The sequence below is a fragment of the Rhyacophila brunnea genome, unplaced genomic scaffold (genome assembly GCF_057557595.1).
Source record: "Rhyacophila brunnea isolate RB1 unplaced genomic scaffold, BYU_Rbru_1.0 scaffold_8, whole genome shotgun sequence".
Classification (NCBI taxonomy): Eukaryota; Metazoa; Arthropoda; class Insecta; order Trichoptera; family Rhyacophilidae; genus Rhyacophila; species Rhyacophila brunnea.
Window position 1 is genome coordinate 38,370,277 of NW_028233350.1, and position 22,502 is coordinate 38,392,778.

At 34.5% G+C, this 22,502-nt stretch overlaps 1 protein-coding gene across 3 annotated transcripts in view; it reads left to right on the forward strand.

Moving 5' to 3' along the window:
• The first annotated feature begins 8,173 nt into the window (after nucleotides 1-8,173).
• ATP8A (ATPase phospholipid transporting 8A1) overlaps nucleotides 8,174-22,502 on the forward strand; it is a 213,671-nt gene continuing 199,342 nt past the window's right edge. For all 3 annotated transcript variants that reach the window (XM_085959249.1, XM_085959246.1, XM_085959248.1), the window contains exon 1: nucleotides 8,174-8,337. The gene's annotated coding sequence lies outside the window, so the exon portion shown is untranslated. The remainder of the gene's footprint in view (nucleotides 8,338-22,502) is intronic.

The window sequence follows — 22,502 nt, forward strand, 5'->3', positions numbered from 1 at the left end:
TCAAAAAACTTGAAACGTATTAAATGTTCGAATTCGAACGCATTCGATGATGTCATCGCAGTGACTCGCGTAATGCTGATTGACTTTCAACGCTATTGATATTAAATGCGCGCGAGCGAGATATCATGATACACGTATGTCTAGCCGTGATATTATACTCAACTGTCATTGTTCTCCCTTTCTCCTCTGTTGTAAAGTTGGTATAGTGAAGGACAGAAATGGTCACTCGTTTTATAGTATACTATTTGAGTTCGCCTTAGTTTTAGTTTTAAGTTTCAGTTGAGTATGAGACTTTATCGAGTTCCGTAGTTCGACGCATGGTATGTGATCTCGCCGTCCGCTATATAGTTCGTAGTCTTGCTACGTATGAAATCATCACACCTCGGCGTCGCGACTCACGTATGTATAGTATGCGACTGGTTTTAGTTTCAGTTGAGTTAGACATTTACATTGAGTTGACGTCAGTCGCAAGCCGGAATAGCGGAGTTCTGATAACGCTAACTGACTACGCGTTTATCTGGTTTTGTCACGTCGAGTTTCTCGATTTTTTAGTGTTATAATTGGAACTTATAAACATAAACTGAATTCAAATTGTATGCGTGATTGTATAAATGGATAATAATTATAGTATACTTAATAAACAATTTGTGTAAAAATGGCTACTAAAAGGTTAAGTTTCGTGTGGAATCGTTCCAAAGAAATAGTTACAAATTATGCCATCTGTAATGTTTGTAAAATAAAAAATTCATACAAGTCAATGTCAAATTTGAAGAAACTTTTACAGCGCAAGCACCCAACTATTCATATTGAATTTGCCAGGCAAAATATAGCTCCACCTGTAAATGAAAATGCTTTACAGATAAATGAAACAAGTGCTTTTAATGCTCCAGTATTTTCTACTGAAACAGGAGTGACTAGTGCCATAGTTCCAGCTATACCTGTCTCGAAAATGGGACTTTCCGAAAAGCGGATGTATTTTTAACGATTCTATTATAGCCGATATTTCAAATACTAGTAAGTATTTTGGAACAAGTTTCGATACTAAGTATTTTTTAATACTGGTAGTTAAGTATACTTAGTCTTCAAAATCGACCAATTTTCCCACCTCTAGTCTAAACCATTTTAATAGAGATATAACAATGTATTTTGGGAAGAAACGCTGAATGTCGCTATTTACCTTGAATTGGCAAAGGAAATGGCTTATGCGTCAGCTATAACAAGGGTTACGAACCTTTTTACATACTTATGTGTGCCAAAATTTCCCAAATACCATTTTGTAGTGTAAATTATAGATTATTTTTTAAAAATCGCGTGCCATGGGTTCGCCTTCACTGGCCTATAATGTCATGGGTCCTAGGTTTGAATCCTGGGTCTGGTAAATACACATTGTTTTTCAATTTGTGTTTGGAGTGAGTATGGACCTAATCAGGTTGAGCAAGTGGCTAATCCATTTCTCATAAAAAACAAAAATCTGTCAATACAAACCTCCACTCTGGAGGCCCATATGATCATGTTACGCTCGGACATGGTCAAAAGAAAGAATGATTAATTTCTAAAATGTAAGATACATAAAAAATTATAATGATTGAATATTTTCTTCTCCATTTTCACAACTCATATCACGGTTTGTCAGGGCTCGAAATGACCGGAGCGCCGTTCCGGTTCGTAAAATCCCCAAAATTATCCCTCCGTGTCGTGAACATATTAATTTGACCGTACGAGCTAGATATGCATATAACATAAAAAAATCTAACACACTTTTTTTAACACTTAACAGACACATCATGTTAATATTTTTGTAAAATTATCGAGCGGTCCGGTTCGTAAAATATTCCAATCGAGGGCTGCGGTTTGTGATATAATTATGAAATGCTGCTTTTTCTTGTATGTTTGTTTGTTGGTTTCTTTTGAATACGAAACAGCAAACATAAATTACTGGGAAAGATAAAAGGTACTATAGGAGGCAGTGGCGAAAGGTGACTTTTGAAAAGAGGTAGGCTGTGGAGATCTGAGAAAAAGAGCACACTTGTCAGGTATACTTATGAGAAATAAGAAGATAACACGATATTACTACTATTGAATAGGTATAACACACTAATTCAACGAAACTTTAAAAATTCACTGATGCCAACAGGTTAATTAATTATATTTCGCTGGTCACCTGTCCATATGTGTTGACGAGAGCATGGTGCTATTTTGAGGTTGAATTATATTGAGGTAGATAAACAGAAAAGGCACAAATACGGAATAAAAGTTTTCAAACTGTGTAGTATACCTGGATACACATAAACTGGAAATATACGTATACATTATAATCATTTTTGTAATTCTATTTTTTTATAACTTACGTTTTTATAATCTCTTCAATTTTCATTTTTAAATTGGTAAAAACACGTTTACGATTTAAAAGGAAAACTTTTTTTCATTACTTACATTCTTTATATTAATGAGCCTATCTATAGTTACTTTGAATGAATATTCTCAGGCCAAGCTGCAGTAACATACAGAAGAGCCATGCCGGCCACCTCATATAGGATAATACACAGCGCGTGTGCCCGCCGGTGCTGGAAATCAACTCAAACGTAGGTCTTCCTTGCCGGTCACCGGTGACCTCCACGGCTTCCTTGGACTAACCCAGTGCCGGTCACCCCCATGGCGATCAAAGGGTTAAAAAAATGTGTAGCGAATGGAACTTGAACCCAAATCTAGTCTTTTTTTCCAATATCGTGTTTTTAAAGTGATTTCAAATTATATACCAGTCAGTGACGTCCCGTGGGGGTAGGCAGATTGAGCGTCGCTTGGGGGCGGCAGATACTCGAAGGGCGGCAAACCGAGGAGGATCATTTGGTATTATATAGAAATAGCTAAGTACCTAATCTTAGTTACATTATAACCAGAGCGTTGGAGCGGAGCTCGGAGCAGGAGCAGAGCAGTAATGGGGTTTTACCCGGAGCAGGAACGGCGCCGGAGCACCGAATATTTGTAGTACTTCACGGCTCCGGATGTTTTTTAATTATATTATTTATTACCCAGTAGTGAGTAGGTATTCGCGGCGATTTTAGTATGATGTCACCACTCTCAGCCAGTGATTTTTTCTATTATTTTTAACTGCTCGGGTTCGTAATACAAATGCCAATAAAAAATATTTTTACGAGTTTTTTGCCACCTAGACACATTATGCATAATATAATGTCATTTACTCAGATTAAAGAGCTCCTTTCATTACAGTGGCTGCGCAAAAGCCAATTATATGGCGCCAATGAGCCAAGAAGTTATTGAAACAAAATAATATTTTATACCAATATGTCAACGTAGGTAACGAAACATAAAAATTATGGTGGAGATTTATAGGTATATACATCCGTATTTTTTAATTTATCCAAACATTTTTGCCAGTCACCCGCGAGATTTAAAAGTTGCTGGATGTACCTATTGTAAAATTGATATTTGACATAATCTAGTATTCGTGCATATAATAGGTATTTACGTTAAGTACCAGCTAATTGTAATAAAAATTTACACTAGTAGATACCTACCTAGATTATAATATCATCTGTTTACTACTATTTGTTAGTAATTATTGTGCTGTGAATAACAATACCTTATTTTAATTTGTTTTTTGTAAACATATCTTTTGCTGATAATAGTGTGGATTTGTGTTTATTTAAATCATCAACATGAGTGCAAGACAACGACTTTCAGGAGCAGCGTATAAAAAGATAAGAGAACGAAAGGAGGCAAATGCTACAAATAATACAGGTACACTTAACAATTATTTTATCAAGAGTGAAAAGCAAAATCAGAAAGTCAGCGCAGAATACCTATCGTCTAAAACTAAAGAACCAATAATTCAAGAATCAGATGCTACAACGCTAGAAGAGAATGTAAATTACGATGCCAATGATAATAATTCAGACGACGATAATTTTGATTATTTAGACAAAGAAGAAGACAATAATTTTGATGATCCACATTTTTGGCCAAGTTTTCTTGATGAAAGTACAAGGATAATGATATTAAAAAAAGGACCTATACAGAAAAAACTTGCTGATTATCCTATCAATACGTGCAATAGAAAGTTTTCCAATGCATATTATGAACGTACGTTGAAAAATGGCGAAACATATGAAAGAACTTGGTTAGTGTATTCTGTAAAAAATGATTCTGCGCATTGCTTTTGCTGTATAATATTTAATAAAAAAAATGTGAGACTGGAATGGGATCATCAGTTGGCTATGATAATTGGAAAAACTTGTCGCAAACTATACAAACCCACGAAAAGTCAAAAAATCACCACGAAAACTTTTCAATCTGGCAAGATATTCTAATCAGATTAAAGCTAAATAAAACAATTGATTGTTGTCAACAAAAACTTTTCAATGAAGAAATTATACGGTGGCGGTCAATTTTAACTCGATTATGTGCAGTTTTGCGAGTCATGGCGGTGCAGAATATGGCTTTACGCGGACCTAAGTCCACAATCAACACACTGCACAATGGAAATTTCTTAAAATTAATTGAATGTTTTGGACTGTTTGATAATGTTATTAAGGAACATTTGAAAACCATAAGCTGTAAGCACTACTCATTATCTTGGACCAAGAATTCAAAATGAATTAATTGCCATAATGTCGCAAAAAATCAAATCAGAAATTATTAATATGTTAAATGAGGCAAAATATTTTTCTCTTATATTAGATTGTACACCTGACATAGGACATATAGAACAGATGTCGATTATAGTACGATTTGTTCGAAAACACTCAGAGGAAGTACGTGAGCATTTTTTAGGTTTTATAGAAATTGACGATAAAACTGGAGCAGGATTAGCAAAACGCATTGTTGAAGAACTAGAAAATTTAAACATAAATACACATAACATGAGAGGTCAAAGTTATGATAATGGTGGGAATATGCGGGGAAAAAAGAATGGTGTCCAAAAGCATATTAGAGACATAAATCCTCGTGCATTTTATGTACCTTGTAACTCACATACGCTAAATTTACTGGTAAATGATGCTGCAAAATGCAACTTAGATGCGATATCATTTTGTGGGTTAATCCAAAAGATTTATGTTTTTTTCTCGGCATCTACTGATAGATGGAATATACTTTTAAAATTTTTACCATCATTAACATTAAAGGCAGTTTCTGATACACGATGGGAGTCCCGAATCGAAGCAATCAGGCCTATTAGATACCAATTGGTAGAAATTTACGATGCCTTATTGTATATTGAAGAGAAACATGCCAATTCACACACTGAAAATAGTTTGCAGACCAAAAATGATGCCATCGCATTATCAAAAAATATATGCAACTTTAAATTTATAAATTGTCTCATAGTTTGGTATGATATTTTGAGTTCTATAAATCCAGTCAGTAAACAGTTGCAAATGATAGAATTTAATATAACCAGCGCGCTTGATTCCATTGAAGCTGTTTTAAATTTTTTGCGTAATTATAGAAAAAATGGCTTAGTACAAATGAAAATAATCGCACACCAATTAGCAGAAGCCCTCGAAATACCTGCAGAATTTCCCAAAGAAACAGATTGCAGAAGACGAAGAGTACTGAAATATTTCGAGTATGAGAGTTGTGATGAAACGCCTCTACATAGCCCTGAAAAAAAATTTGAAGTCGAGTTTTTCAATCAGGTAGTAGATAAGGCTATAAATTCAATTGAAGATCGATTTGAGGAATTAAAATATCATGGAAGATTTTTCAAATTTATGTATAATATTAGCCTCTTAAGAAACATGACTCCTGAAAATTTATTGGAAGATTGTCAAAATTTAGAAATTAAACTCACTGCAAACGGCACATCTGATGTCGATGCAGTGGAGCTTTGTGAGGAGTTAAAATTACTGTGTAGACTTTTTACTGAAAAGTCTTCGCCACATGACGTATTAAAATTTGTTTATGATAATAATTTGAAAGAAATCTATCCAAATACGGTCACTTCAATTAGGATAATATTGACAATGCCAATAACGGTGGCTAGCGCAGAGAGGAGTTTTTCAAAACTGAAAACTATTAAAAATTATCTCCGATATAGGATGACCGAAGAAAGGCTAAATGGACTTGCAATATTGTCTATTGAAGCAGAAATGGCATATAAATTAGATTTGGATGACATAGTTACGGAATTTGCTACAAAAAAGGCCAGGAAAGTTTGTTTATTGTAACGGTTGAGTGTTGAGACAATTAATTAATAGTGTATTTGTGATTAAAAGTATGTTCATATTAAATGAATGATAAGGAAAATGATTTTGTTTACATGTTGTACAATAATAGCATAGAAAAATAGTGTGAAAATAATACATCTGCGTATTATTACTAAATGGTACTCTGCAAACCAAATTTGTCAGACATATCAACAAATAGAATCTCAGACTCTGGTGATTTGGGTAAGTGTCTAACTAATATTATGTTTATTCGCTTTTAATATCTAAATTTAATTTTGTATGTTTTAGTGGTATATATTTTGTTATTAATGCATTGATACAACACATTTCTTAGATATAAAAAAAATGGGGCGGCATTTTGACGCTGCCTGGGGGCGGCATTTTGTCTAGGGACGTCACTGATACCAGTGGAGGTAGGCTGTGGAGATCTGACATACATATTGCATGCTACATTTTGTCAAGCATACTTATGTTTTCATTGAGTTAAAAATACAAATTGCAGATGGTGTTAGATTAGTTTTTTAAAATTCTATTGAAACTGCCTCAATGATACCATAAAAAATATTCTTCTATAATCTATAAAATATCTAAAATTATTTTATAGCTAACTCGTCATATATATACGACGTCACATGATTTTGGCTATTTTTAATCTATTACCACCCTGTCTATATTGCGTCACATTTTTGACACCCCCCCCCAAAATGTTAAAAAACAAATGTATTTCTTTGAAATATCGCCTATTGACATCATGACATACATATTATTGCTTACTTTGTGACATCACATTTTCTCTGACCCCCCCCTACCCCCATGTCGTAAATCATCACATTATATCAAACCCCCTCCCCTAGAGTGTGACATCATATATGGATGACCTCTAAAAGAATATTTTTTATCTATTATGGTTTGGTTAGGCAACATTTTAATTGAATTTTACTTTACTTACACCATCTGCAATTTGTACTCTTCAATGAAAACATTAATATGATAACTGACAAAGTTTAGTGTGCACTATTTATGTCAGATCTCCACAGCCTACCTCCACTCATCACCACTGTTATGTATCTATATTTAATTAAGTATATTGGGTTGATTCTTAAATGAAATTAATGGTTAGTTGGGATACCATATAGTCCAACCCATATATAAAATTCAATAAACAGAATAGGTAGGTATACAGTTAGTTCATACATTGGAATTGTTATTGCAATGCCACTGGTTTTTTCTTCTGACCCGTGGCATTCCGTCGTATGCACGCTGCCCAGATTATTAAAAAAATGGATATATCATGTTCATAATGTCAACCAGTCACTGCTTCGCTTACGAGTCACGAGACAAAATCTGAAAAACATTATTTACCATCATTTGTTTTTGATTATTTGAACACAAAATCGTTTTTTTTTTTTTTAAATAGTTTCTCAAAGCTGGAATTGGCTGAGTGCCATGTGCCAACTGACAGCCTGTCCTACATAAAACCAGACTCCGGCATACTAAAATAATTTCTCGATTAAAATCTGCGGTACAGTTTGGTTATGAGGAATACAGCGGCAAACACATTTTGAAAATAGCCGATATACTGGATTATTTGTTAGGTTAACCTAACCCAAACTAACAAATAATCCAGTATATCGGGTATTTTCAAAATGTGTTTTCCGCTGTATTCCTCATAACCGAACTGTACCAAATCTGCTTGATCCAAACCAATGAAATCTATACCTGTGTAAATAATGTATTCCATCCATGGCTGAACAATATAAAAAAAACATGATCATAAAATGTACAATAATAAATTTTATTTATAGTAAAATGTTTTAAATGTTACCTATTTATCAGTTCTGTTTTTATATACTTACCTAACACTTTTCACTTTTTTTTTTAAATTTGTTCATGCACTTGTTGGTCTGGAATAGAAATAGAATGTTTTAAAAAAATATAGGTACTTCGTAAAGTTTTTACTGGCAACACTAATTTTGACGTATGACAGATCGAATAAGTTTGAGTTTAACGTTTAACCTATTCCAAATGACAGATTATAGTGTTTTGTTTGCAAATCTAAAAAAGTTTTACAATTCGTTAAAATTTATGTCGGCAAGGCGTGGCACTTCCACCAGACACAAGGCAGACTATGAAGATTTGAGAAATAGATGTAAGTTTTCAAATACTATTTATTATTTGTATGTAGTGTGTTGCGCATGACAGTAGGGTTTTGAGGTGTAACAGGTTGGGAAAATGGGATGAATTTTATCCACCTAATAACTTTTTAATTTGTGTTATAGGATGCTATTAATCAATCACATCGAGTAACACCGGTGTCTTTCATATGCTATGGTATTATATTTTTTTTGTTGATGTAATTGGGTTAGCCATTTATGGAAATAGAAGAAAGTAGAACGAAAATAATAATATTAGGTAAGTATATAGATTTGTAACCGCTTATCTGATTAGATTATTATAAGAGACCTAATTAGGTAGGTACTGTGAATCGAATTTTCATAATATATTTTATTGGTGACCAGTTGACCAAAATACATACTTATTTACGTAACGGTGCATTAAATTTTTTTTTGACTTGACTTATTGTTGAAAATATTTTAATTATACTTTTGTTTATTCTCCGATCAGGAAAATAAAATTATCTATACTTGTAGCATACAAGCTATTTATACGCGTAAAAGTATCTATGGTTTATGACAGGGGTAGTTAACCTGTCCCTACCACCCATTAGTGGGCGTTCCAGCTTTCACGATGGGCGGTAGGGGTTTTAAAAACATTTTCATTATGTTTAAACATCCAAGTACAAGACTCTATTCATCATTAATAATTCGAGCCGTAAACAAGATCAAATCCAATTCAAAAAATGATAGAATGTTTCGACAGCTTTCCCAGGACAATAATGAAGATTTTATTAGGTTACTTTTGCACACAGAAATTCGGTGGCTGTCAAAGGGTACATCTTTCGCTCGTTTTTTAGTGTCATACAATTTTTGGAAAGTAATAATGAGACCAATTTGTGTCAACAGTTAAAACCAGTAAAGAATGATGCCTTTTATTTGGCAGATATTTTCAATTTTGTAAAGACACTTCCCTACTTTATAAATCACCATTACTGTGGAACCGGTGGGCGGTTAGAAAATTTTACTAACAGAGATACAAAAGTGTGAGGTAGGTATAAACAGGTTGACTACCCCTGGGTTAGAGTATCTAGAAATTATTATGTTATTCAAGAGATATATTAAGGTGTAATTATAATAGGGATAGTGTGCTGTAATGTACCTACCGTAACCGTAATCAACATAAATAATCGATCAGAAAATAGAAACATTATTGATGAGGAAGAAACATCAGCTAAGCGTCGGCGTTTGACAAATGAACGGGCTCGGCGATGGCGTGCTCGGCAAAGTCAGGAGACTACAAAGACTCCGCTAGGCTGATGTAGCAGCTCACACTATACACGTAAACATATTAGAGAGGAGGAGAAAGGATAAGATATGATAATGTTGACAGGTTCCACAGCCACCTGATATTATTTGCTAGTATAATATATTTGTTTAGGATCATATGGGCCTCCACAGAGTAGAGGTTTGTATTAACATCTTGTTTATATATTTTTTATCTTAGCAAATTTTGAAAAAATATTTCTGAATGATGAAGCTATCTGCAAATGGTTTATGCGGAGATAGATTCTCACAATCGCATTTTCACAATCTTGTGTGTAAAACAACATTAATTTATATGAAACATTCCATTCAATAGTGATTTATCACACACGTAAATTTTTCGCAAGGGCCCCCCAAACCTGTTGGCAGTGGCGGGTTTAGGGACTTCTTCTCACGATAAAACATTAAAATATGTAATACGAACTATAAATTATTCCAACTAAACTGTAAAAATAACAATGTATCTATTTATTTCCTAAAATTTCACCTGTGACAAAAAATAATTGAAATTGAAGATTACAGTGACGTCACGTTATAGTAGTGGTTTATTTTTTTGTGTATAGGTATATTTACTATGACGTTATTAGTTGCAGGGATTTTGTTTTGCTTTGAGTACGTAATATTTTATAATCAATTTCTGAGAAATACACATCTTTTTTATATTTCGGTATAATTCAATAAGTAATTGTACGACTGGTTTGAACTTTTTCGAGGCCTCCTTTTAAATCATTTCACCGGTTGATTGCGTCATCTGCGTTAAAGAAAATCGCCGCTGCCTGATAATATATTTACGTAAACGTCGTAAACTCTTGCTCTAAGTCCTCCCTGCTACTGCGTTAAGTAAGCAGAAAGTCGCAGACCACGTGTTCATTAGAATATGGAGGATTAGATATGGGGATATTATGCGGGAATATCAGGGCTCGAAATGGACCGGAGCCCATCGGAGCAACGTTCCGGTTCTTGAAATCGGCAAAGTTATCGCTCCGTCTCGTAGAAAAAATAAGTCGCAAACCATAATATAACAAGAAATCTAACACACTTACTTTTATAAAATATGCATAAAATTTGATGACTATATTGTTAATATCTTCAGAAAATTGTCGAGCGCTCCGGTTCGTACACTTTTCCATTTCGAGCGCTGGCTGGCAGATGTGCAGCATGCAAAATATTAATCCGTCAAGTAAGTTGCATACGGGAAGAATTTATTTCCCGCTTCGGCTGTTCGGAATATTGGTGGATAATAATAATGATTTAGCTGACTGCTCCAATCTGCCCGGTCTTACACTCTCTTTCACCAGCAGATCTAGCGCTCGCAAAGCTGTTAGTCGCATAATGACGCATCTGTTAGAAATACTAATTAACATTACCTAAATAGATAATAATTATTATAAGTAAGTAGAAAATATTAATTATAAAACTGTATATTCGTTATTTAAAAGTAATTATTTTAGTTTAAGTCGCATAATTACCATAGATCAGCGATTTCCAAAATGGGAGGCGCGGAGTGTTGCAAGGGAGGCGCGAAAAGTTTAACACAAATGTAGCCACAGGTTAGCAGTTTGCAAATGCATAGTTTATAAAGAGCCTGGGGCCCGGGCGTAACAGGCATCACAAATTTAATCCAATAGTTTAAAAAAAGGCGCTACTTTGTTTCAAGACTATTAAATATTTGAAATATGTAGTTGTACATTGCAATTTTATGTGATACCTGTATGATGATTGCTATAGGTACTTAAATGATAACTCCCGTGTATAATTTAGGACACACTACTTTAGAGCACCATACTGCCCTTAACCTCAGCGATAGGTTCCGCGAAAGATTTTGGCCAGGAGGCCCGCTTCAGGATGTGGGGCCCATGATTGAATCCATTTGGCAATGAACGATGATGAATTTGGATTGACCACTACTGAAAATGAAAAAATTGATAGAATTATCGAAACAAATACCCTAGTTCAATTTTTATTGAATCGAAGTGAAGAATTAATATAAAAACTTTCTTTGTCAAGAAAAGCAATGCAAGTTGTAAGTAAAGTAGGTAACTGCTATACCATTCGTAACATCATCTTTTTATGCGAAACGGGATTTTCTGCATTAGCTGCAATGAAATCCAAATATCGACACGGTTTAGTAGAAAAAGAGCACTTTGTGCTATAAACAAGCACATCCATCGCATGAAAAACAAATTAATTAAAAAATGAATATACTTAATAAAAGTACCTACTTAATAAAATCTTGTTTATTTTTATACTTAATTATTTTTTTTTCTTTGTTGTGTTAAGTAGTACATATTTGGCAATTTAAAAAAGGTGTCTGTATTATTTAATGAAATAAAGGGGGGGAGGCGCCAAGATTAGATTTTTTTTAAACATAAAGTTTGGAAACCACTGCCATAGATAGACAAACACCCTAATACATTTACCTGATTATTAAAAGTCGACGCTACTATGCGAACGGGAGTAATTTGAATAATTATTATATTGTCAGTAGCGGCGATAAAAATATACGTGGCTCTCTTCAAAGTAAATTGATAAATGTTAATTTTTGTAATGCGTATGCCTGAAGTGGGCGGGGAATTGTTCATATAATTGGTATCTATTTCCATCAATGATATGCAAACCTATGTCATATTGTAATCGTAGTGTCATTCTTAAATTTTATACCGGTTATTCAAAATTCCTTATATTCACTAGGCCAGTGTGCACGCGAGATTTGCATGGCACGCGTTTGAAGAGAAAAAATAACTATACAAAATCGGTGTGTGTACTTATGCACGCGCGTTAGAAGTTATACTTCTTTGGCGTAACAAAACAAAAACAAAACTTGTGATAACCTAGATTCTTCGACTAGCTCTTAATTATCTTGTTAAATTACACACTCAAGAAAAAGGACCGCTTATTGGAACGCTGTTGGTTTATTTCTATACACTTTAACTTATATTACTAAATTATATAATTATTTATCGTTGTTTTTATTTTTAAAGTAACAACTGCCACTATGACGTTTAATGGTTTGTTTACGTTAGGAATTGCAAATGGCCGACAATAATAAATTCACTGCCTAGGCAACGGAACAATTCTAAACAATTGGTGGTTCGAATCCAATCGAGTGCGTTTATTTTTATGTGAAAAAATAAATTATGTGTTACATGTCACACGCCAAAAATACACTCTGATCTGATTTTCCAAACGCGCCTAAAGAAGTATAACTTCAATAATAATAAATGACAGATCGCATTGTATAAAAAATAGCAGGCAAATACTTTTCAACAGTAAGCATTACGTTGAATGTAAATATATGATTGCATAGGTCGGTCCTTAGGCAGCGTCATATATATTATTATCACACTAACCTCATCAGGTGGCAGGGAATTCCGCACCGCGAACCTCTAATTTTGACCGATGTACAATGCTTGAGACCACTGTAGCGAGAGAATGTGTCATTTTGTGTGTAAAGAACTAAACTAATTAATACACTAACAAACGATTTCATGTATACCCACAAAAAATGGAAACGCGAAATAATAAATAAAAACTTGGTGGATCTAGTAGATTCTGACAGACAGTTTCAAAATTGATCATTAAAACCATCATAATTAAAAAAAAATATTTGGGAAATTTCGGCACGCGTACGTAAAAAGGTTCGCCAACTCTGCACTAGGCAATCATTGCCACATACTGATATATTGAAGGTTTATTTATGGTTGTATCGCATTCATTCAAATCTGTTGAAATTTCTCCGAATATTCAATGTTAACAGCAAATGACAAATAATGGGAATATCCCAACTTTCAATTTTTCACACACGTCACGTTCACGTCACACGTCACAACCTGAAAACGAAGCGATTGTTCTAATACTGACGAGATTTTAGATATTCCGTTTAGAATCAAAATCAAGGGCTTTTTTAGAATCTATGCATTTTTAACGACGAATTTTAAAAATTCCGATTGCAGTCGGAAGCTTTCTTTTTCCGTTTCAACTTTTCCATAACAATTTCTCGAATTTTCGAGAATCTCATGTTGATTTATCGAGATAAGATTTCCTCTTGTAGGACTCACAACCTCGTGACACTTCTACATACAGTTTTCGTCAACATTATGTTACAGTGTTACACGCAATTGTTTTGAGTCACGTAAATAAAGACAATTATGTCACTGGTATAATTAGCTTGAAAAAAATTATTGAAAACTCATAAACCGTGCGTAAAAATGTTTGAGAAGCGATTATTCTGATCAATTCCTAAGTGATTATTGGAAAATGTACTGATCTTTTGATTGATGAATTGTCATTGTTACGAGATTTGTCGGTACGCACCCGTTGAAGTATTAAAACCTGCTTTAGAAAAGTGGGGATATAAGAGGAGGGGGATACCGAGCAATAACAACACTATTATCCTCAGCTTGTAGGATCTCGTTGAAATTGTATTTTGATGAAAATGCCCTCCACGAAAATAGGTGTTCCATGCTTTGTGTTGCCTCGAGTGCATTCTACCATGGCGGTACATGACTGTATTATGTGTTCTTGCTGTGAGGTTTGGGGATGAGTTTGAGATCCACTTACGTCACGAGCCAGACGGGCTCGCCTTTAACGGAGTGTATAATATTTCGTGACAATATTTTTGGTCTTGAATTCCTTTTTTTTCGTCGATTTTACGCTATTTTTCCTGTATCCGGCACGCCACTTAAAAATATTAACATTTTATTACGGCGCGTTTTGTCACTAATGCAAATTAAAATCGTCCGTAGCGGTTGGTATCTCGATGTATGCCAGCGATTTGAGTCCGTTGAGCAGAGATACCCGTTACATACCTACCTCAAATTCAATTCACTTAGGGGCGCACCCACCTCTTCGTTTTGTCTCTGCGTGAAAGATTTTAAACGAAGCACCGCGCCCTGGTTTGGCGTGACAGCCCGTGAAAAATAAACCCGCTAATGATTTCAGGGCGAATTAGCCATGTTTTATTTTCAGCATTTTGGGGAATCTGACCGATTCATTTCTGATACTGGGAAATAAATCAAAGCCCAAGGACAAATAATAACGCAGAGAGAGAGCCATTATCTTGGCGTATTGCCTGATTTATTGTCGGTGTCTATGCTAGGTTTTAACAATTCGACGAAATTGAACCTATATACATAATGTGCCATCATAGTGATACAATTACATGAAAGCCTTCTTCTATGAAGTAGTTTTTGAAGTAAAACTTTTTATAGCTGCGATAGCCTAAAGTCGCCTGGGACGTGTGACCGAAATCAGCCACGAATTAATATCATATCATAATTATTACATATTAGGGGTGTATAATTTGCAAAGAAGTGTTCGAAAACGAGCCTGAAATTTTTTTAAATAATACGAGGTGGGTCAATAATTCCTTAGAAAAAAGCATTAAAACAGTTTTTATTTTTGTATTTTTTTTTTATTTCTCAACATAATCTCCTTGAAGCTCAATACACTTGGTTAGACGTTTCTCAATTTTTTTTAAACCGTCAGAAAAATAAGTTTTCGGAAGGTCCTCAAAATAAGCATTTGTCCGATCGATGACTTCTTCATTTGAAAAAAAACGTTGTCCACTCAGCCATTTTTTTAAGTTTGGGAAAAGGAAAAAGTCACTGGGGGCTAAATCTGGCGAATACGGTGGGTGGTCGACCAATTCGAACTTCAATTCTTCAATTTTAGCCATTGATCGTAAACATGTGTGAACACGGGCATTGTCCTGATGAAAGAGGATTTTTTTCCTGTTTAAATGAGGCCGTTTTTCTTCAATTTTGTTTTTTAGCTGGTCCAATAAAGATGCATAATAATCCCCTGTTATTGTTTTTCCTTTTTCTAAATAGTCAACGAAAATAATTTCACGTGCATCCCAAAATACGGTAGCCATAACCTTACCAGCTGATTTTACGGTTTTCGCCTTCTTTGGACATGGTTTGCCTTCGCAATCCACTGCTTTGACTGTTCTTTCGTCTCGGGAGTATAGTGGTGTATCCATGTTTCATCTACAGTCACAAAGCGACGAAAAAATTCATCCGGATTGCGTTGCATGAGCGACAACAGGGCTTTAGAGGCCACCACCCTATTGCGTTTATTGTCGACTGTGAGCAAACGCGGCACCCATCTTGCAGAAATTTTTTTCATGCCCAATTTGTCATGTAAAATAGAAATGACGCTACCTTTTGAGATCCCTGTAACCTCAATTATCTCACTCAACTTTAATCTTCGGTCACTTAACACCATATCGTGGATTTTATTGATCATTTCTGGTGTAGTCACTTCTACAGGACGTCCTGAGCGTGGTTCGTCCTTTGTTGATGTACGACCACGTTTAAATTCATTTAACCAGTTATAAATAGTTGCAAGTGAAGGAGCAGATATGCCGTCAACTAAATCCAACTCATTTTTTATTTCCTTTGCTGTTAACCCTTTTATATTAAAATGTTTAATAACAGCTCTAAACTCAATTTTCTCCTTTTTTTTGTAAACAAGCAATTTTTTTTTTAAATGTACGAGAAACACACAACAACCCGACCAATCTGATTGAAACTTCGCAGCATACTGAATCGGTAGTGCCGCTGCATGAAAACAAACCGCTTACAGTACTAGTCGCGCCACCTGTCGGCTTTTCTAAGGACTTATTGACCCACCCTCGTAGTATGTATATTACGTTCGAAACAAGTGAAATTAATTTTCGTGTCAGATCCAACGACTTAAACATAATACAAAATATGCGTTTATTTATCATGTCCTTGAAAACAAAATAATTTTTCTATAATTTATATTAAAATTGTTTTTTTTTTATTATTTTTCTATTTTTAGACGTTTCAAATTGTTAATTTGAACTTTAATATTATAGGTATTGTCATTATTAAGTTTTACTTCTGCCGCGCATGAGGGCCGCCCACAATGTTTTTATCATGAGAGAGAGGATAGATAGGGTAACACTATTCATAGTTATGGCATAAGCATAGCATAGCGGGTCGATTATGAATACCAATATGGATTGGTAGGTATTTCGTGGTTAAAGAACCTCCATGATTGGTACGAGTGCAACTCCACTGTTCCGGGTAGCAGACGACAAAGCTAAGATCGCCTTGATGGTGGCCGACCTCCGCTAGGGGATGGCACAATAAGAAGAAGGTATTTCAATGCGAAATGCATATTACTAAGCGATTGACTGTAGTGCGCACGAGGGGGAAGCAACGTCGGTGTTATATTTATGAAATCGCGCAACAAAGACGCAAATTCTTTCTAATGAACATTGACGTGCGTTAGAGAGACAGATTATTGTGAACTTTTCATACCTTTGACAGACATAGAGAGAGATTGTGTGTGTGTATGTGTGTGCGCGCTGTGTTACAGGCAGACAGATAAAATGTACATGCTGCTTTTCAACTACAGTAAAAAATTATATAGCCACCGAAGGATACGAATCTAGCATTGTGGACCAGTGCATTGAATTAAGATTGCCTGGGATTATTGACATTTTGGACTATCGTCAAGGTGCACACTTTGAAAACCTCTACGTGGTTTATCAATATCTTCTATACAAGTTATATAATGCAGGTAATATATCCTGAAAAGTGCATTGTGACGTCATTTCTGCACTATCTTTCTGCTCGTTCAGGCGGAGGATATTTTCACTTATCCATTCAGGTTTCTGGCTCATACCGGTCGTTGTCGGGGGCGAAAGGGGGAGGAAAACTATAAAAGCTAACACCCTTTGCACTGGAAAAACTCTTATCAGCTTGCATTGTGAAATTGCAACAATGGAACCTGTTAGTGTAACGGAACCTTCCCAAAAATGAAATATAAAAAATACCTACAGTAAAAGAGCTTATTGATCTGTGTGAAACAAAATGTACCTATCTATATTTTTTGGGCGATCGGTAATTTACTTGATTTGACGTGGAATTTGATTGGCAGCCAGTCAGCAACAGACAAAAACATTTTTTACGTTGGCGCATTGAATCGTTATAACATATTATTAGATGTAATACACGAATCAATATATTAATTTATGACTGACCGAATTCCCACAGTATTATGTTATATGTATTGTTAATTATTATAGCACGGAATGTTTAAATATAAATAAATAAGGGATACGTTTAGATTAGTACTGATTAGACTAGATTTATTGTGTAATTTTAAGAACTAGCTATATTCCCAAAATATTGTGATATCTTAAATTATAATGTTCACATCATATAATCGATAGTTTATGATGTTTATGTGGAACATCTTCTGTAAAGAGGAGATCTACATATTCTCACGGCGACCCTTGTCCGTGGGAAGATATCGCAAATACAATAAATCCCTATTCAGTATTCAACCTATATTTATCATTGAACATCTAGTTGTAGACAATGTAAGGGGAGGACTCTTGATTCAGACGCCATATATTATCCATAAGTCATGTTGAATACGTGATTTTACAATTGTCAATTAATTGAATCCAATAAAATATTTTAACAAGATAAAATCATTAATTACAAATTTTGGATAATTATAGCAGCCTGGTTAAACCGTGCTATGACAGAATGTTATCGGATTTAAATTATTGTTTATCTGCGTTTGACGCACAGTCGTTTGCGATTGTTTGTGATTGTTCATTTGAACTACATATATCGAGGGAGTCGTATACACTTATTATATTATGACAGTCGTGTCAAACTTCAAGTAGGCTATAATATAGTGATATACAGATATACTATCCAGTAGTAATACTGGTAGAGATCTACCACACTCTCTCGTCGTCATTGTTTTAACTTGAATAAACGTAGTTTGGCATTATTGTCTTTCGACATCACAAGGAAATACTCATGTTTTTGGTCATGTTATTGTCAAACTATTTTCATATTGTGTAAAAAAGTCTACTGCGCGACGGTAATTCACATATGTATTCTCTTTCTCTTACCCTTGTAGCAAGCCGTGATACAATTCCTCATGGTTAATTTCAAAATGACTTTTGTATAAGTTCGTTAAGGAAATAAAAATAAGAATGGTCAATGCTTCTCCTTCAAAATTATAATGAAATCATAATATTATGTTTCAACTGAATGTGCATAGTTTTTATGGTTGCGATCAGGGAACACAGAATTAATGGGAACTGAAATACCTAACGGGTGTGGAGTAATATGCAACCGATCTCGAGTGTGGAAGAATATGGGATAAACTTAAACACGTGTCAAGAATACGTCATTTTAAGCTTGTCCTTCGTTCTGATAACTGCTCATTCAATATTGGCGTATTTGAAGTTTGCAACACACTATTGCACGTTTATAATATGAATACGTGTATTAAATAAGGCTCTAAGTACCAAAAAGTAGTATTGCCTGTAGTTACAAAATACCGAGTCATTGCAGTAAAATTTCATGAAGCAGACCTTTTGAAAAATGTAGTTTTACAGTGTGAAGCAATCACGGCAGCTTCTATAATTTTAAGTATTAAGAACTCGCAAGTGTCAACACACCATCGTCAGCTATTTTATATTGAATGCCGTTGATTACTACAGTGATACTTACACCATTATAAATAAAACACGCCAACGGACTTACAACGTCGACAGATTTAATTATTTTGCTGTATTTTTTTGACTTGCTTGAGGCACTTAGACTATAGTTGAAGTTATTGGCGTTGGTATGTAGAACATTTTTCTATAAAATGTCAGTTTTTATTATTTTGGTACTTAGCGCCTTAATTAATACACTTATTCATATGTTTTTCATTTTCATAGGACAATCACACATTCAAAACCCTGCTTCAAAGTGTAATGTATTGTGGTGTAGCCTACCTGAATTTTATTTATTAATCTGTACTGTGGTTGCGATCAAAAATAAAATCGCTATGGTATTTTTATTAAAATTTGTATTATTAAAAGTTTACAGTTCACAGTATGATTTGACCCTAACGTCTATGATTCAAAAATGTCCCGGGAAAATGTTCCATATTTTTTTGTGATACCGTGAAATGTGAAAACATTATTATAACTTCATTAAGCACTCAACACACGAACGCTGTACACATAATATTACCATATGACTTTGAGGTGGCCTTCATTATTTTAATTTTATTATAACGGTCACGCAGATTTTCCGAAATAATTTATCGTCTCAAGGAGCCAATATTTTCGTCGGGTGCGTGATACAAATTGCCGTTGTTGATACGACAATGCGCCACGTGCCGGGAAATATATATATTTTTTACAAACGTTATAATATTAACTTCACTTATCTATAATATTATGCACCAATACAAATATTTATCAATTTCATTCACTATCACTCACACATTTTTAGTTTTCCCACAGAATTTTCCTTACACCACGTGTGTGGAAAATTTTACTTACAAATCACTTAGAATATTACGTAAATAACTTCTATTATACAGTAGTAATTCATTTATTATTTTATAGATACGTTTACACTTGTTCATTATTCTAATAGCATAAATTGTATTACTTACCATGTCGTATCCTAAGAAGAGCATATGGGCCTCCACAGGGTGGAAGTTGTATTAACAGACTTTTGTTTTTACGAGAAACGGATGTTAGCTACTTGCTCAAATTGAATTCAATTCAAACTCAAATTTATTTATTTTTACATACCATGAACACAAATTATAAATTTAAGATGCTAACGACATGGCAGTTAAAAACAAAGAAACAGTGTAAAGAAGAAATAAATACGATGTATCACAAAAACAGTATAAAAAGTAAAGAACAAAAATTATAAAAACAAATATAAATTATAAAGCATGGAAGCTCACCGAATGAGCTAAATGGACCCTATTTTACGAATTTATAAAGCAACGTCCACGTATACTCATCCTCACGTAGGTGGAATATATCAACATCCGAAGCGATTTGGTTGAATAGACTTATTGCCCTCCCAATTGGCATCACCATTGGCAGGTTAGTTCTACTCGTCGGGAGAACAAACAACTGATGCTCGTGATTTTTACGATAGTTATCAGAGACACAAAAGTCATTAGGCTCGACTTATTAGGTCCAAATAATGGTCTCTAAACACACGTTGAAAAACAACATGTGAATTTTCCAGATGAGCGTTTTATGTCTGAATGCCGCCATATTGGAAAATTTGCAAGACTGACCTAATCAGTAGACCATACATAAGTCACCTTTTATACTTGAATATCAGGGAACTGAAATACCTGACGGGTAAGTGGTAGCAGGTAACCGATCTCGAGTAAGGAAGAATCCGGGATAAACTTAAACACTTTTCAAGAATACGTCATACGTCGAATACTGACAATTGCTCTCGGTTTATGCATTGACGCTCATTTAATATTGATGTATTACACACACTATTGCACATGCATAATGCGTGTTTCATTTTCATAGGGCACTCACACATTCAAAACCCTGTATCAAAATGTAGCGTATTGAATATAGCCTATCGAAATTCTATTTATTAACTGTTCTGTGTTCAATTTTATACATTTAGGGTTCATATTCTTAAAAGAAGTTTTTTTGAACATATTTGATATTAGGTACTATTGTGTGTATTGAAATGGCAAAATATATGATATTGTTTGATCGATGCAGTTCGGATGATTGCATAATATTGTCCAATTAATGACAAATCGTATAATTAAAGTTCCCCGTCTCTAAAAGATCGTTCCGGAGGGCGGGAAAGTGACATAAGTTGCGGAAACGGGCGCGGCAATCATCCGCCGCCGCCGTGACGTCACTCCGCCGGAAGTGGCTTTTAACGCCCTGCCCTTACCCGCGGCTTCCCGGTCATTATCAATTCGTATCGCCGCCATTTTTATTTTTCCGATTCTTGGCGGGAAATCGACCAATTAAGTCATTTAGAGTATTTAGACTAATCTAAGTATGTATGTATGTATTTCATTACATTATTATACATATTGTGGACAATTTTCTGTCTAATTTTATGTTGCATGATGTTGAGTTATTTGAAAATCAACAGACTTCGAATTACGTACGGTGATAGATGGTCTCAATCAACTTGATTCAATTTGTTCCGTAAGAAATGCTTAATCGAAAACGTATAAATCTGACCACAAACGTGGCTTTATACGATTGAAGAAAATATCGATTCTATCCTACAATGAAGGAATCGTGCTTGCTCCGTTGTAGAGTAGATATATTTTTATGAATAGTAAGTAGGTACTAAGTAACTACCTAACTATTTTTTTTTAAATTTATTTTAGTTATCAAATGCTCAGAATTCTTAAAAATGTGTCAATCGAAATATCAGAAGTTTGCGTAGAAATATTGACGAAATAAAAACGTTTATAGTACCTATTTATAAGTATCTATCTCATGAGCCCCGCATCGTGAAGCGGGCCCCCCTACCTATCGCTAAGGATAAAGGCAGTGTGACGCTCTACGGTAGCGTTTTCCAAATGGTGTACGCTGTAAAATTAATGTGTATGTTTAGTGTTTTATTGTATAATTTAATACATCCATTAGAATTATGGAGACGTCGAGTATTGATACACAATTATAAATCGTATCGTATAATCACATAACTTTAAATAATAATATTATTATTATTGAAGGAAAATATAGCGCTAGAGCCCTGTCAGCCCCCCCTTGTGGGGGCCATGATCTATCTCCTATAGCGTGATAATATTAAACATTATAAATGAAAATATTTTATTTTTTGATTCACTTAAAATAAGATCGCTGGTAAAATGTAAATTATTTCAATTTGCCGGGACTATTTACACTAAAAGTATTCTCCGTGAGAGTTTTGTCAATATGTACTGCCGGACGCGCTACAACACGTACAACGGTAGGACGATAACTCCGTATAACATTTTTTTCGACCATTTCAATTGGGTATAGTTAAATAAATAAATATTGCCTCCTTAAAAAGTGTATGCTTTCTGA